Raw genomic sequence first — 14,493 nt, 5'->3', positions numbered from 1 at the left:
ACATCTTAATTGATGGCCCTCCTTTCAGTAAGATGAGGGAGTAAGTTCTGGGTGGAAGATGATGATTTTAGTTTTAACATGAATGCGAGATATATGAGAGATGTGAAGATACTCAAAAGGCATTTAGATATATGAGTCTGGATTCAGGTAAAAAGTCTGGGCTGGATATATTTTGGAACTGACAATGTCTAGATGGTGTTCGATTACAGGAAGTGTAGGGACTTCAGCTTCCTCGTAGGATGGGCAAACACTCCTATCAAAAATACTGCAGGAAAAAAAATGTATAAAACACTAACATAAACACACACACAAACACACACACACATACACGAGTAAAGATAAAGAATATATGATCAACATAATGAAATAACATAACCTTATTGTCATGTATAGAACATTAAAACCAAAAACGGCAACATTCATTTTTTTTTTAATAGGGAGAACTTAAAAAAATTGTTCACATGCTTGGCAACACAGAAAGCCTCAATATTAATTATAATGGTTTCAATTATAAATATTGAAACCATTCATAGTATTTTCTTTACTTCAGTAGAAGTAACCTGGAAACCAACAACAAAACAATAAATTGCCATAAGAAAAGATGAAATACTGCCACTTGCAACAACATGGATAGATCCTGAGATAATCAAGCTAAGCAAAATAAGTCAGACAGAAAAAGTCGAGAACCATATGATTTCACTTATATGTGGGATATAAAACTAAATGCAACAAAAAAATAAGACAAACAAAAACTTATAGACAAAGATAACAGTTTAGTGGTTACCAGAGGGAAAATGGGGAAGGAAAAAAGTAGATAAGGGTAAAAGTAGGAAAATATATGGTAATGGAAGGAAATTCGACTTTGGGTGCACAATACAATCAGTATACATATGACATATTATTGAATTGTACACTTGAAGCCTATATAATTTTATTAGCCAATGTTACCCCAATAAATTTAATTTTAAAAATATAAATAAAATAAACATGTATTTATAATAAAAATATAAGAACATAAGTTTAAAAGAATATATTATACAATATACTATTATGTAATCAATGTATCAAAGATGAAATCAAAAGTAAAAGTAATAATATTTTGTAATGAAATATAATGAACAATTAATATATCAAAATTAGTGGGATGCAGCTTTAGCAGATATTAATGATACATATTTATCACTATAGATATATGATCACATTAGAATTGAGGAAGCACTGAAGATCATTTTTAAGCTTTCATTTCAAGAACTTAGAAAAATAACAGTGAAGATTAACCTTAAATTTTTATAAGGAAAGAATTAACAAAGATTAGGTTATAAATCAATTTTAATTAAAAATATAAAACAAAAGAAAACAAAAAGGGGCAAAGTTTGTTCTTTGAAAAGCTGAATAATGTTGATGAATGTCTAATAAGATCGATCAAGAAAAAAAGGAGAAATTACTAATATCAAAATATCAAAAATTAAATATCAAAAATTAAAAAGGGATCACAAGAGATCTTAAAGATATCTAAAGATAATGGTGTTATTATAAACAAATTTATGCAATTAAGCTTAAAATTCAGAAAAAAGACAAATTACTTGAAAAAATATAATTTATCAAAGCTGAAAAATAATGCATAGACAATCTGAATAGTTAAATATCTATAAAGAACTTTACTCCATTATTTAAAACCTTCTCATGCAGAAAACCCAAGAACCAGTATTTAAGAAAGAAGTAACATTAATATTACTAAATTCATATACAGAATTAAATAAGAAGATAGACTTCCCAAGTCTTTTTAAGAAGCCAACAAAACTTTTACTCAAAAATCTGACAGGGACATTGAAAGAAAGAAAAATTACAGACAATTCTCTTTTTTAAATGTAGATGCAACTAGATTGGAGGGGCATTGGAGAGGACAAAAAGAAAGCAAAGGGATTAAGAGGTACAAATGGATAGCTGTAGAATAGAGATGGAGCTGTAGAGTGTAGCATGGGGAAGATGGCTAATAATGTTGTAATAATAAATATATAAGGGGAAGAGGTGTACTAGATTTAGTGGGGTGATCACTTTGTGATTTATGTGGATCTTTGATCACTATGCTATACGACTGAAACTGGTATATTATTGTATGCCAACTATAATTGAAAAAAACTCATTGGATTGTACAATGTAAATACAAGCAACTTATTGTCTATTATATTTCAATAAAGACAAAAATGCTGAAAAAATATAGATGCAAAAAAACAACTAAAAAATTAACATTTCAAATCTAGCAGTAATTAAAATACTAGACTATATCACAATCAGGTGATATTCATTCTGGGTATCTAAGTGTAGTTTATCATTCAAAAATCATTCAATGTAATTCACCATATTATCCAAGTTTTTAAAAAGATGACAAATAAAACCTATCTGTGATGTTTAAAAAAAGAGAGAGAAATCAGGACTATCTTAATAGAAGCAAAAATGGTATTTCACAAAATTCAAAACCTGTTCATGATAAACACTTGTAGTAAAATAGGAATAAAAGAGAAATACCTGTTTTTAAAAAACTTTAGCAAACATCACATTTAATGGTTGAAATGAAATATTTTATCATAACTAATAAAAAAAGTATGACTTCTATTATCACTTTTAATCAAATTTTAACTAAAGGTCCAAATCAGTACAAAAAAGAAAAATAAATTAATGTCATAAGGACTGGAAAGGTAAAAATAAAAATTTCATTACTTGCACTCAAGATTGAATACCTAATGAGCCTAAAAATCTTATGGCCAAACTATTAGAATTAAGAAGTATATTTAGCAAATCAAGATACAAAAGTCAATTTTATTTATTTCAGTAACAAACATTTAAATCGAAAAAGAAATTTAATGACATCGTAATACAGTTCTGTGTCCACTTTGCTAATTTATACTCCCTAATTATTCAAACAGTAAACTACATGTGGTTGTGAATGTATTTTGTAGATGTAATAAACATTTATAATCAATTACTTGATGTAAAGGAGAGTATCCTAAATATGGGTGAGTCTGAATGAGTTTGTTGAAAGGTCTTAAAAACAAAACTGAGGTTTCTCTGAGGAAGGTATTTTATCTGTGGTCCTCAACTTTAGCTGGTGCCGAAGAGTCAGTAGCCTGCCCTGCAGATTTCAGACTTGCCTAGCTCTCACATTCACATAAGCCATTCTCTCCCTCTCTTCCTCTCTCCTTCTCTTCCTCTCTCCCACTCTCTCTCTCCCCATATATATGTGTGTGCATATGTATGTATGTGTATATATATAATTTTTTTAATGAAAAAAGTTTTTTTACTGGTTTTATTTCTCTAGTGGAACCCTGACTACTTACAATTTCATAAGAAATCAAATACTTGGAAATAGATCTGATGATAGATGCAAAAGACTCTTATACTGAAAATTAAAATTACATTTTGAGAAAAAAATTAAAGATTTAAATAAATGGAGAGATAGATTATATTATGGACTAGAAGACTAAAAATTGTTAAGTAAAATCTCCCCCAATTAAGATATAGAGTCAACACAATCATAATGGCAATCCCAGTGTTTTTCTGGAGAATTTACTAGGTGATTCTAAGATTCATAAGGAAATGCAAAGGGCCAAGAATAATGAATATTATGTAGAATAGGAGCAAAGAGGAGGAATTTACTATCAGATAAGAATGCCTATTATAAAGAGATAGTAATTGAGAGTTTGTAGTATTGGCAAAAGAATAGGCAAAGTAATTAGTGGAACAAAATCTAGGGCCCAGAATCAGAACCATACCTATACGATGACCTGCTTTATTATAAGTAGACACTGTAGTATTTTTAGAGAAAGAATGATCCTTTAATGAATAGCTCTGGGTCAAATGAATATCCATATGGAAAAAATAAATTTGGATTCCAGAATGGTAGATTGAGGAGCATAGTAGACTTTATCTACAACAAAGCAACTATTTAACTGATGGAAATTATTTTTAAAAAATAAAAACATTTAAAGACTCTATAAATGTCCTAAGGGCCTAAAGCAAATTGAGAAACATTTAACCAAGAAAATCACCTAAATTTTAGTGGGAACAATGAGAGTTTGTAAAATTTGAGCCTTGACATATTTATATCACCATCACTATCATCTCAGTGTGATGGAAACTCTACTTCAGGCATCTGCAGTCAAGAAGATGAACTCCCTCTCCACCTAGCCCACAGTCTAGGACCAAAGTTTTATTTTGGGAGGGGTTGGCCACCAGTATCACTTATCACTTTAAGTTCCATATTGCAGAAATTCTATTCTAAGCAGTCACAGTAAACCAGACTTTCTTCCCCTACTTAGTCTCTACTCATAGGATGGCAGGCAGAACATGTTCTACCCTGAATATGCCTGACCCAACTCTCTGGAAGGGCAGAGGTTACACACTAAACAGGTTAAACAGAGACGATCAGGACTCTCTTCTTTTCATGCCCATATCTCTGCTTCTAGAGCTCAGGTGTCACTCTAGGAGAGGCATGCTGCTGTCCCTACCTCTTAATTCCTGGCACATATGTTATGACCAGGGGAAAAAGTAGACATGAGAACCAAAAGCTCCATAGATTAGTCTAAGAGGACTGACTTTATTTTTAAAAGAGTTTGGGGAAGTTTAAGCCCATGGGGCATTGTTGAAAACAATACAAATTTTACTGGTGACAAATTAAGAGAAAATTTGTAGCTCCATGATACTTCTAACAACAAGCTAAAGGGTACACCAGCTAAAAGTTTATCAAAAAGAACAAGGGATGGTAAAAAATGGCATAGATGATAGAGGTTTTGTTCATCCCTCTTGTGACCAAATCAAAGTTGTGACAGAAAAACGGAAGAAACAGTAAGCAAAGTTGCCTGGGATCTAGATGAACAAAAAAACTAGGGAGAGAAATAATCAATCAGCCTTCAACAGTAGAAGGTAGGAAGGAGCGAGGACACTAGGCTATCCAGTCCTGAATCACTGAGTGGGACAGAAGTTACAGCAGCAGTAGCCAGCAGCTGCAGATGCCTCTTAAAGGGGCTGTGTCAGCTAGAGGACTTTTGCGGTGACAGACCTGCTCACTCTGAGCACCAGCACCAAGTCGGCTTTTAAAGGAGCACCAGAGATTTAGAGGGGGACATTGAGTTGTTCGAGTGAGGGCTGGAGGTGAGGCTCTCTCCTAGGGCAGAAGTGCAAGTGGTATCCGTCCTTCCTCTTTTGAGCCTTTCCCAGTGTACGGACTCAGTATCCATTATTGCCTGTTGAGCCTTTCACCCTCCGAGGTGCACAGACGTAGCACCCCCATAGTGGAGACGTCATCAAACTAGATAAAAGAGGTCTCTCAGCCCAGAAGATACCCTGAAACTCTACCTCCCCCAACTCGCAGTCTCACCCAAACCACATCCAGGTGTGTCCTCAACAAGTCAGGTTTTCCTTGCTGAGCACTGCCAAGACTCACACTTGTGGCAGCAGGCCTCAGTTTCTGGTGTGTTTTCTTGAGGCAACTATAAGCATAACATCTATGGATTGCTTGCTGAATCATAACGGGTGGCCCTGGAGGGGCACAGGCTGGGGTTAAACTTGGCCCGAAGCTGAACCCCTCTCAGGATTGTGCTACTGGATACCTACTACACAAATCTACACTAATAAGACCAAGAAATGTAGGAGCTTTGCTTAGTACATAGAAACAAACACAGAAAGGCAGCCAAAATGGGGAGACAAAGAAGCAGAAACCATCTGAGAGAACAGAACAGAGATCCAGGAATAATGGAGTCAAGCAATCTAACAGATGCAGAGTTCAAAACACTGGTTATAAAGATGCTCAATGAACTTAGGGGAAGTGTAGATGAATTCAGTGAGAACTTTAACAAAGAGATAAAGATGTAAAAATGGAAATGTAAATTATAAAAGGGAAATAGTCAGAAATTAATAACGCATTATCTGAAAGATGAAGAGGATATTAGAGGGAATCAACAGAGTGGATAAAGAGGAGGATCGAATGACCTATATAGAAGATGGGGAAGCCAAAGAGACTCAATCAGAATGGCAAGAAAAAAAAAAGCCAAGACTATAGTAATAATATAAGGAGCCTATGGGACACAATTAAAAGTAAAAATATACGGTTCCTAGGGATATCTGAAGGAAAACGAGATGTTGAAGAGCTATTTGAAGAAATAATAATGGAAAATTTCCCTCGCCTGGTAAAGGAAATAGACATACAACCCCAGAAAGCTCAGAGAGTCCCAAACAAGTGGACCCCACAGAGGCCCGCACCAAGACACATCATAATTAAAATGCCAAAGGTTAAAGACAAAGAGAGAATCTTAAAAGCAGTAAGAGAAAAGCAGTTAGCTACCTACAAGGGACAACCCATAAAACTGTCAGGTGATTTCTCAAAAGAAGCTATGCAGGACAGAAGGGCTTGGCACAAAATCTTTGACGTGATGAAAACCCAGAATCTACAGCAAAAAATATTTTATCTAGCAAAGCTATCATTTAGAGTTGAAGGACAGATAAAGAGCTTTCATACAAAAAGAAGCTAAAGGAATTTATCAACACCAAGCCAGTATTACAGGAAATGTGGGAGGAACTTCTTTAAGAAGAAAAAAAAATGTATTAAAAACAGGAACAAAGAATGGTAATAACTACATTCCTATCAACAAGTATCTCGAATGGAAAAGAATTAAGTGCTCTATCCAAAAGACACAGTGGCCGAATGGATAAGAAAACAAGACCCCTACATATGCTGCCTACAAGAGACTCACTTCAGATTAAAAGACACATAGAGACTAAATGGAAGGGGATGGGAAAAGATATTGCCTCGATGTACCTAGAGGGTATTGCACTGATGAAATCTGTTGAATAAAGACAAATATTGCATGATTTTACTTACATGTGGAATCTAAAAAACAAAATCAATGACAACAACAAAAGCAGAAATAATCTCATAGATACAGAGAATATTTAGAGGGCTACTAGATAGGAGAGGATTGAGGGACAGCAAAAAAAAGGCAAAGGGGATTAAGAGGTACAAATGGATAGTTGCAGAATAGACATGGAGATGTAGAGTGTAGCTTGGGGAAGATGATTGTAATAAATATGTAAGGGAGAAGAGGGTTCTAGATTTAGTAGGGTGATAGCTTCACGAGTTATGCAGATCTCTGATTATTACGCTATACAACTGACAACTATAATTGAAAAAAACCTCATTGAATTGTACAATGTAAATACAAACAAATTATTGTTTATTATATTTCAATAAAGCCACAAAAAAAAAAGAAAAAAAAAAGAACCAGGGAGAGATATATCTAAGAAGAGTCCTTTGATTCTACAGAAAATTAAGTTACCTGTGGGATTTAATAGATGCCTTTGATCAGATTGAGGAACTTTCCTTCTACTCATTGTTTGTTGAGTGTTTTCTTTTGAATAAGTGCTGAATATTGTTAATTTCTTCAGCAACAATTGAAATTGTCATGTTGTTTTATTTTTTATTCAATTAATATGCCATATTAGATAGATTGATTTTCATATGTTAAACAAACATAGAATTCCTGGAATAAATCCTACTTCATCATAATGTATAAACCTTTTTATGTTACTGGATTCAGTTTGCTAGTATTTTGTTGAGGATTTTGGGTCTATATTCGTAAGGAATAGTGGTCTGTAGTTTTATTTTCTTACATCGTATTTCTCTGGTTTTGGTATCAAGGTAATATTGGCTTCAACAAATTAGTTGGGAGTGCCATCTTCTATTTTTTGAAAGATTTTAAAATGGATAATATTTAAAATGTCCATGTTTCAACCAAAAATTGCACGATCTACAAAGAAACAAAAAATGATGGTCTATTCATAAGAGAGAAAAAAAAGAAATTTAGAGATGCTGTCCTTGAGGAAGCACAAACATTAAAATTTCTAGACGAAGATTTTAAATCAAATTTCTCAAATATGCCACTTTGAACATGGATAAAATATCTATATAGAAGACGCAAAAGTAAATACAGGGCTTGAATAACTTAGAAAACCAATTAGACCTAACAGATATCTGTAGAGCAGTACATCCATCAATAAAAGAATGCACATTCTTCTCAAGTGTACATGGGACATTATCTAAGATAGAATATATGTTAGGCCACAAAACCAGGCTCAATACATTTTAAAAGTTTTAAATGTTACGAAGTAACTTCTTTGACAGCAATAGAATGAAACTAAAATCAATAACAGAAGGAAAACTAGAAATTACTTAACAAACGTGGAAATTAAATAACACACTCTTAACCAATGGGTCAAAAAAGAAATCAAAGGGGAAATTAGAAAACACTTTGAGATAAATGAATATGAAAACACAACACATCAAAACTTATGGCTAATCAGTGCTCAGAAGAAAAATTGTAGCTTTAAATGTCTTCATTTTGAAAAAAAGGAGCCTAAACCTATAACCCAACTTTTCACTTGAAGAGACTAGTAAAAGCACAAATTAAACAAAAGTTAACAGAAGAAAGAAAATAATGAATATTAAAGCAGAGATAAATGAAATAAAGAATTTTTTTTTTTAAATAATCAGGAGCTTCCAGTCAGGAAGGTGGAGTAAGTAAATGCTGTGCTTGCCTCCTCTCAAGATCACATTAAAATTGCAACTAATCTACAGAACAACCATCATTGGTAATAACCTGAAGTCTAGCTGAACAGAAATCCGACAACTGTAGACACACAGAAGAGACCATTTTAAGACTGGTACAAAGGGCAGAGACATGGACGAGCTGGTCCCACACCTACAGGTGGAAGTTGAGAATCAGGAGGATATCTCAGGTATGCAGATCCTCCCACAGAAGACAGAGGTCCCAGCCCCATACTGGGCTCCCCAGCCTGGGGTTCCAGTGCGGGGAAGTGAAGTCCCCCACAACTTCCAGCTGTGAAAACCAGTGGAGATAGTGGCTGAGTGAGACAGAGGTCTGCTGAAGTCACAGATTTTCCTCTTAAGGGGCCCTTGCTTGGACATACTCCCTGACAGTCTCCCTTACTCTGAGCTCCAGTGCTGAGTCAGCTGCTCAAAAATCACCAGAAACATACAAGGAAGAACCGAATTGTCTGGCTTTGGGGACAGGGCTGGAAGGGCAGCTTTCTCCCGGACAAAAGTGCTAGCAGAGTATTGGCCCTCTGTTGAGCCCTCCACACTCCCCACATGCAGAAAGGAAGCCACCATAACTGAGCTTCCATAAATCTGGCTAACACCGGTGGCCCTGCCCTAGTGATTACTTGAGATTCTGTCCCACACAACTTGTGGGCCCACACAAACTGTTTCCAGTGGCTTTTCCATAAAAATTACTTGTCTTGGCTCATGCTGCAGATCTCCTAAAATCTCTCAAAAATTCACAAAACCTGAGCAAGCAGCATTTGGTCTTAGTGTGCCCCATACCTATTGCTGAGCAGCCCCAAGCCCAGCTCTAGCAGCAGTCTGCCTCGGTTTGCAGTTTGGCCTTTCAAGACACTTCCATGTCAAGCATGGATAGCAGCCATCTGTGGATTGCTTGTTTGGTGGCTCATGCAAGGTGGCCCCAGGAAGTGCACAAGCTGCTGCTGAAATTGGCCTGAGGTGGGGCCAATTGTTCAGTGGTCAGGTTTAGTCTGAGCTAGAATATCACCCAAGGCCACATCTGAGAATGACGCACCCAAAGGGCAGACTGGGCAGGCACCAGGGCTCTGCTAAAGTGAATCTTGGCCCTCAGGGTCAGGCCCTGGACAACAGCTCCTCCACTGTAGTCACTGTCAAGTCTTCATAACCAATCAGCCCAAGGGTCAATCTCTCCTATTGTTGTGCAAATAGCAACTAAAGCTCAACTGCAACAGGAGGGCACACAAACACATACAAAGGACATACTTGTAACACCCAGCTCAGGAGACCAGGGAGACTGCCACTAGACTCCACAAGACACCTCTTACATCAGACTGGGAGCTATAGCAGCCCTACCTAATGCAAAGAAACAAACACAAGTAGGTATCCAAAATGGGTAGACAAAGAAACATGTCTCAAACGAAAGAACAGAAAAAAAGCTCCAGAAAAAGAACTAAACAAAAGAGAGACATGCCATCTACCAGATGCAAAGTTCCAAACACTTATTATAAGGATGCTCGGTGAACTTAAGGGAAGAGTAGATAAACTCAGTGAAACTATAAAAAAAAAGAAAATGTAAAAAACAGACATAGAAAACATAAGAAGAACCAGCCAGAAATGAAGAATATCATAACTAAAATGAAGAATATCTAAGGAAGAATCAACAGTAGATTAAATGAAGCAGACAATCAAATCAGTGACTAAGATGATAAGGTAGCAGAAAACACCCAATCAGAACATCAACAAGAATGAAGAATCCAAAAAATGAGGGTAGTTTAAAGGGCTTCTGGAATAACATCAAGCATACCAATATTTTTATCAAAGGAATACCAGAAAGAGAAGAGAGAGAGCAAGGGATTGAGAATATTTTAAGAAATAATGATGAAAACTTTCCTAATTTGTCAAAGGAAATGCACATACAAGTCCAGGAAGCTCAGAGAGTCCCAAACAACATGACCCCAAAGAGGCCCACACCAAGACATATCATAATTAAAATGCCAAAGGTTAAAGACAAAGAGAGAATCTTAAAAGTAGCAAGAGAAAAGCAGTTTGTTATCTACGAAGAAGCTCCCATAAGACTGTCAGCTGATTTCTCAATGGAAACTTTGCAGGGCAGAAGAGCTTCATTGAGGGCTTCATGGAGGGCAGGAAATATTCAAAGTGATTAAAAGCATGGATCTACAACCAAGATTACTCTACCCAGCAAAGCTGTAATTTAGATTTGAAGAATAGATCAAAACTTCTCAGACCAAAAAAAAAAAAAAAAAAAAAAGCTGAAGGAGTTCATCACCACTAAGCCAGTATTAGAGAAAATGTTGGAGGGACTTCCTTACAAAGAATAAAAAAGATAAGAGTGTGAATAATAGCATGGCAGTAACTACATATCTATCAACAATTATTCTAAATTTAAATGGATTAAATGCTACAGTCAAAAGATAGTTTGTCTGAATGGATAAAAAAACAAAACCCTTACATATGCTGCCTACAAGAGACTCAATTCAGATCAAAAGATATACACAGGCTGAAAGTAAAAAGATGGAAATATTATCTCATAAAAATAAAAATTAAAAAAAAATCTGTGGTAGCAATATTTATACCAGACAAATAGACTTTTTTTAAAGAAAGTTTATAACAAGAGACAAAGAAGGCCCAGTATTTCCACTTTTGGGTATTTATCCAAAAAAACCCAAAACACTACTTCGAAGGGAACTATACATCCATATGTTCATTGCAGCATTATTTACAATAGCCAAGATATAGAGGCAACCTGAGTGTCCATCAATGGATGAATGGATAAAAAAGAGGTGAGATGATAGATGATAGATAGATAGATGATAGATGATGGATAGTTGATAGATAGATAATGGATAAATAGATGATAGATAGATAGAAAGATAGATGAGAGAGAGAGAGAGTATAGATAGATGGATAGATGATAGAGATATAATGGAATATTACTCAGCCATACAAAAATTTTAAAAAGAATGAAATCTTGCCATCTGCAGTAACATGGATGGACCTGGAGGGTATTGTGCTGAGTGGAGAATGTCAGACAGAGAAAGACAAATGCCATATGATTTCACTTACATGTGGAATCTAATGAAAAAAATAAACAAAACAGAAACAAACTCATAGATACAGAGAACATTTTGAGGGGTGCCAGATGAGAGGGGTGTTGAGAAGGTGGTGAAAAAAGTGGAAAGAAATTAAGAAGTACAAATTGATAGTTATAAAATAGTCATGGGGATCTAAAGTATAGCACAAGGAATATAGTCAATAATATTGTAGTAACTACACATGGTGTCAGATGGGTACTAAATTTATCATAATGATCACTCTGTAAGTTATATAAATGTCTAATAACTATATTGCACACTTTAAACTAATATAATATTATATGCCAACTATAATTTTAAAATGAAAAATTTATTTTAGAAAAAGAGTGGTGAGAGTAGACACCCTAGTATTATTCCTGATCTTACAGGAAAAGTTTTCACTATTCAGTATAATGTTAGCTATAGGTTTGTCATATGTGGTCTTTATTATATTGAAGTATGTTCTTTCTATATCTAATTTGTTGAGGGTTTTTATGTTGAAAAAATGTCGAAGTTTATTAAATTCTTTTTATGCATCTGTTGAGATGATCATATGATTTTTTGATAATTTATGAAAGTATAGTTGGCATGCAATATTATATTAGTTTCAGATGTACAACAGTGATTTGACATTTATAAACTTTATGATGTGATCACCACAATAAATTTTGTAATCATCTGTCACTGTGAAAAGTTATTACAATAGCATTGACTATATTTCCTGTGTTGTAGACTACATCACCATATCTAATTATTTTATAATGGGAAGTTTTAATCTCTTATTCTCCTTCACCTTTCACCCATTCTCATCACCCTCCTCTCTGGCAACCATCACCTTGTTCTTTATATCTATGAATCTCTTTTTGTTTTGTTTTGTTTGTTCATTTGATTTTTTAAGATTCCACATAAAGTGAAATCATATATTTGTCTTTCTGTGTTTGACTTATTTCATTTAGCATAACACCCTCAAAGTCCATCCATGTTGTCACAAATATATATATATATATATATATATATTTGTTTAGAACTGTTGTAGTCAGTTGTCACAAATATATATATTTGTTTAGAACAAGTTGTCACAAATATATATATTTGTTTAGAACAAGTTGTCACAAATATATATATTTGTTTAGAACTGTTGTAGTCAGTTCTAAATCAATTTACCCTGATATCCTGGCTAGCTAAGGAAAGAAGTGAAGACAAAAAGGATCTCGTAGATATAAAGAACAAGGCTATGGTTGCCAGAGAGGATGGTGATGAGAATGGGTAAAATGTGAAGGGGAATAAGAGGTTAAAACTTCCCATTATAAAAGTCTTGGAGGCAGTGAACACCTCATTGAAGCCAAATAGCAAATAATGTAGGACCCAGCCACTGTTGAGTTTGACTGACGATGGGCTATTGGAGTTGAGTCTTTTAGAAATAAATTCATGCTCAGTGATGCCAAGTGACTGGAGCTGGTTGAAGAGCTAAGAATTTAAAAGGCAGGAAGATGAGCCCAGGGTGTGTGGGATGGGTCCTTCACATGTGTATTGTTGAGGTCATCTAGGATGAGGACAGGACTTGGAGTCTCAAGCCTGTTGATATGATCCTTAAATATTGGGAAGAGAGAGAGAAATGCCCACATCTAATCACCACTCTCAGTCCCAAACTCTTGGTTAGTAGTCAGCACTGGGGATGAATACAAGGAGGACAATAGGATCAGGAGAAAACCTGGTTTTAGGGAAGGCCAGCTAGTGAAGGGAATGTTTTGAAATAATCTACTTTTTTGTTTGTTATCAGGTTTATTTGTTGATTTTTTGGCTGAGTGGAAAAAGCACAAGTAAACTCTTCCAGGGACACATTTTACCATTTTAGCTTCATAAAGTCCTGGAATGGCAGTCTGAAGGCCTGCCTGAGTCTTAATCAAGATCTTTGACCTCTGGTAAGCCATCATGAGCCAAAGTGTGACCATAAATCGAGAGAGTTGGAATGGATAAGCTCGACGTTTTTCACTGGTTTTAATATCTAGAGGCTCTAGATACAACTCTTAGTGTCTGCCTGAGATATCATACTTATTTTATAACAGCTTGTCTACCTGGAGAAAAAGTACATATTAGGAAAGAACCTGAAGCTTGCTTACTAAAAGTGCAAATCCTACCCAAAAAATACTGACTGTAGACATCACAATGCATCTTTGTGTCAGTGAAAGAATCCTAAAATGGGTGGGCCAGTATAATCAAGTGGTTAAACACTCCAGCTTTGGAGACTAGCTACTTTCCACTAATCAGATGTGAAATTTAGGCAGGTTATTTGACCTTTCTGTATCTCATTTTCCTCAATAAGAAAGTGATGATGACAGTAGTATGTATCTCATAGAGCTGTGAATATTAAATAAAATGATACATGTATATCTTTCAACAATGTCAGACACTTTTAGAAAAACTAGAAAAACTCAATGTGTGTTAACTACCATTATAATTATTATTATTATAGGAGAGGCCAAATATTGCATTTTTGCTGTCTAAAGCTCTGCATAAGAAAATAATATAAAACATGTAAAAATAAATAATACCCACCATTCTACTTTCTAGAGCCCTGTCACTACCATGGGAAATTTCATGTCATGATGTCATGAAGTTTCAAGCTTTTAAGAAAGGTTGGCGTTCCCACCAATGAAACAGCAGCACATTCTTTTAGCCTTGGAAATTATGTCTCCATATGTTTCTAGATTTTTATTTTTCACCAATCCAGGGGGAATTACTCAGTTTAGGATACCTAATAATCTCTCTTTTTATTTCCCCTCCTTCCCCTTTAGAGACCTTCTTAAC

This window comes from Pteropus vampyrus, unplaced genomic scaffold, assembly GCF_000151845.1.
Source record: "Pteropus vampyrus isolate Shadow unplaced genomic scaffold, Pvam_2.0 Scaffold566, whole genome shotgun sequence".
NCBI lineage: Eukaryota > Metazoa > Chordata > Mammalia > Chiroptera > Pteropodidae > Pteropus > Pteropus vampyrus.
The sequence above is the reverse complement of the archived record's forward strand: the minus strand, read 5'-3'. Positions refer to the sequence as shown.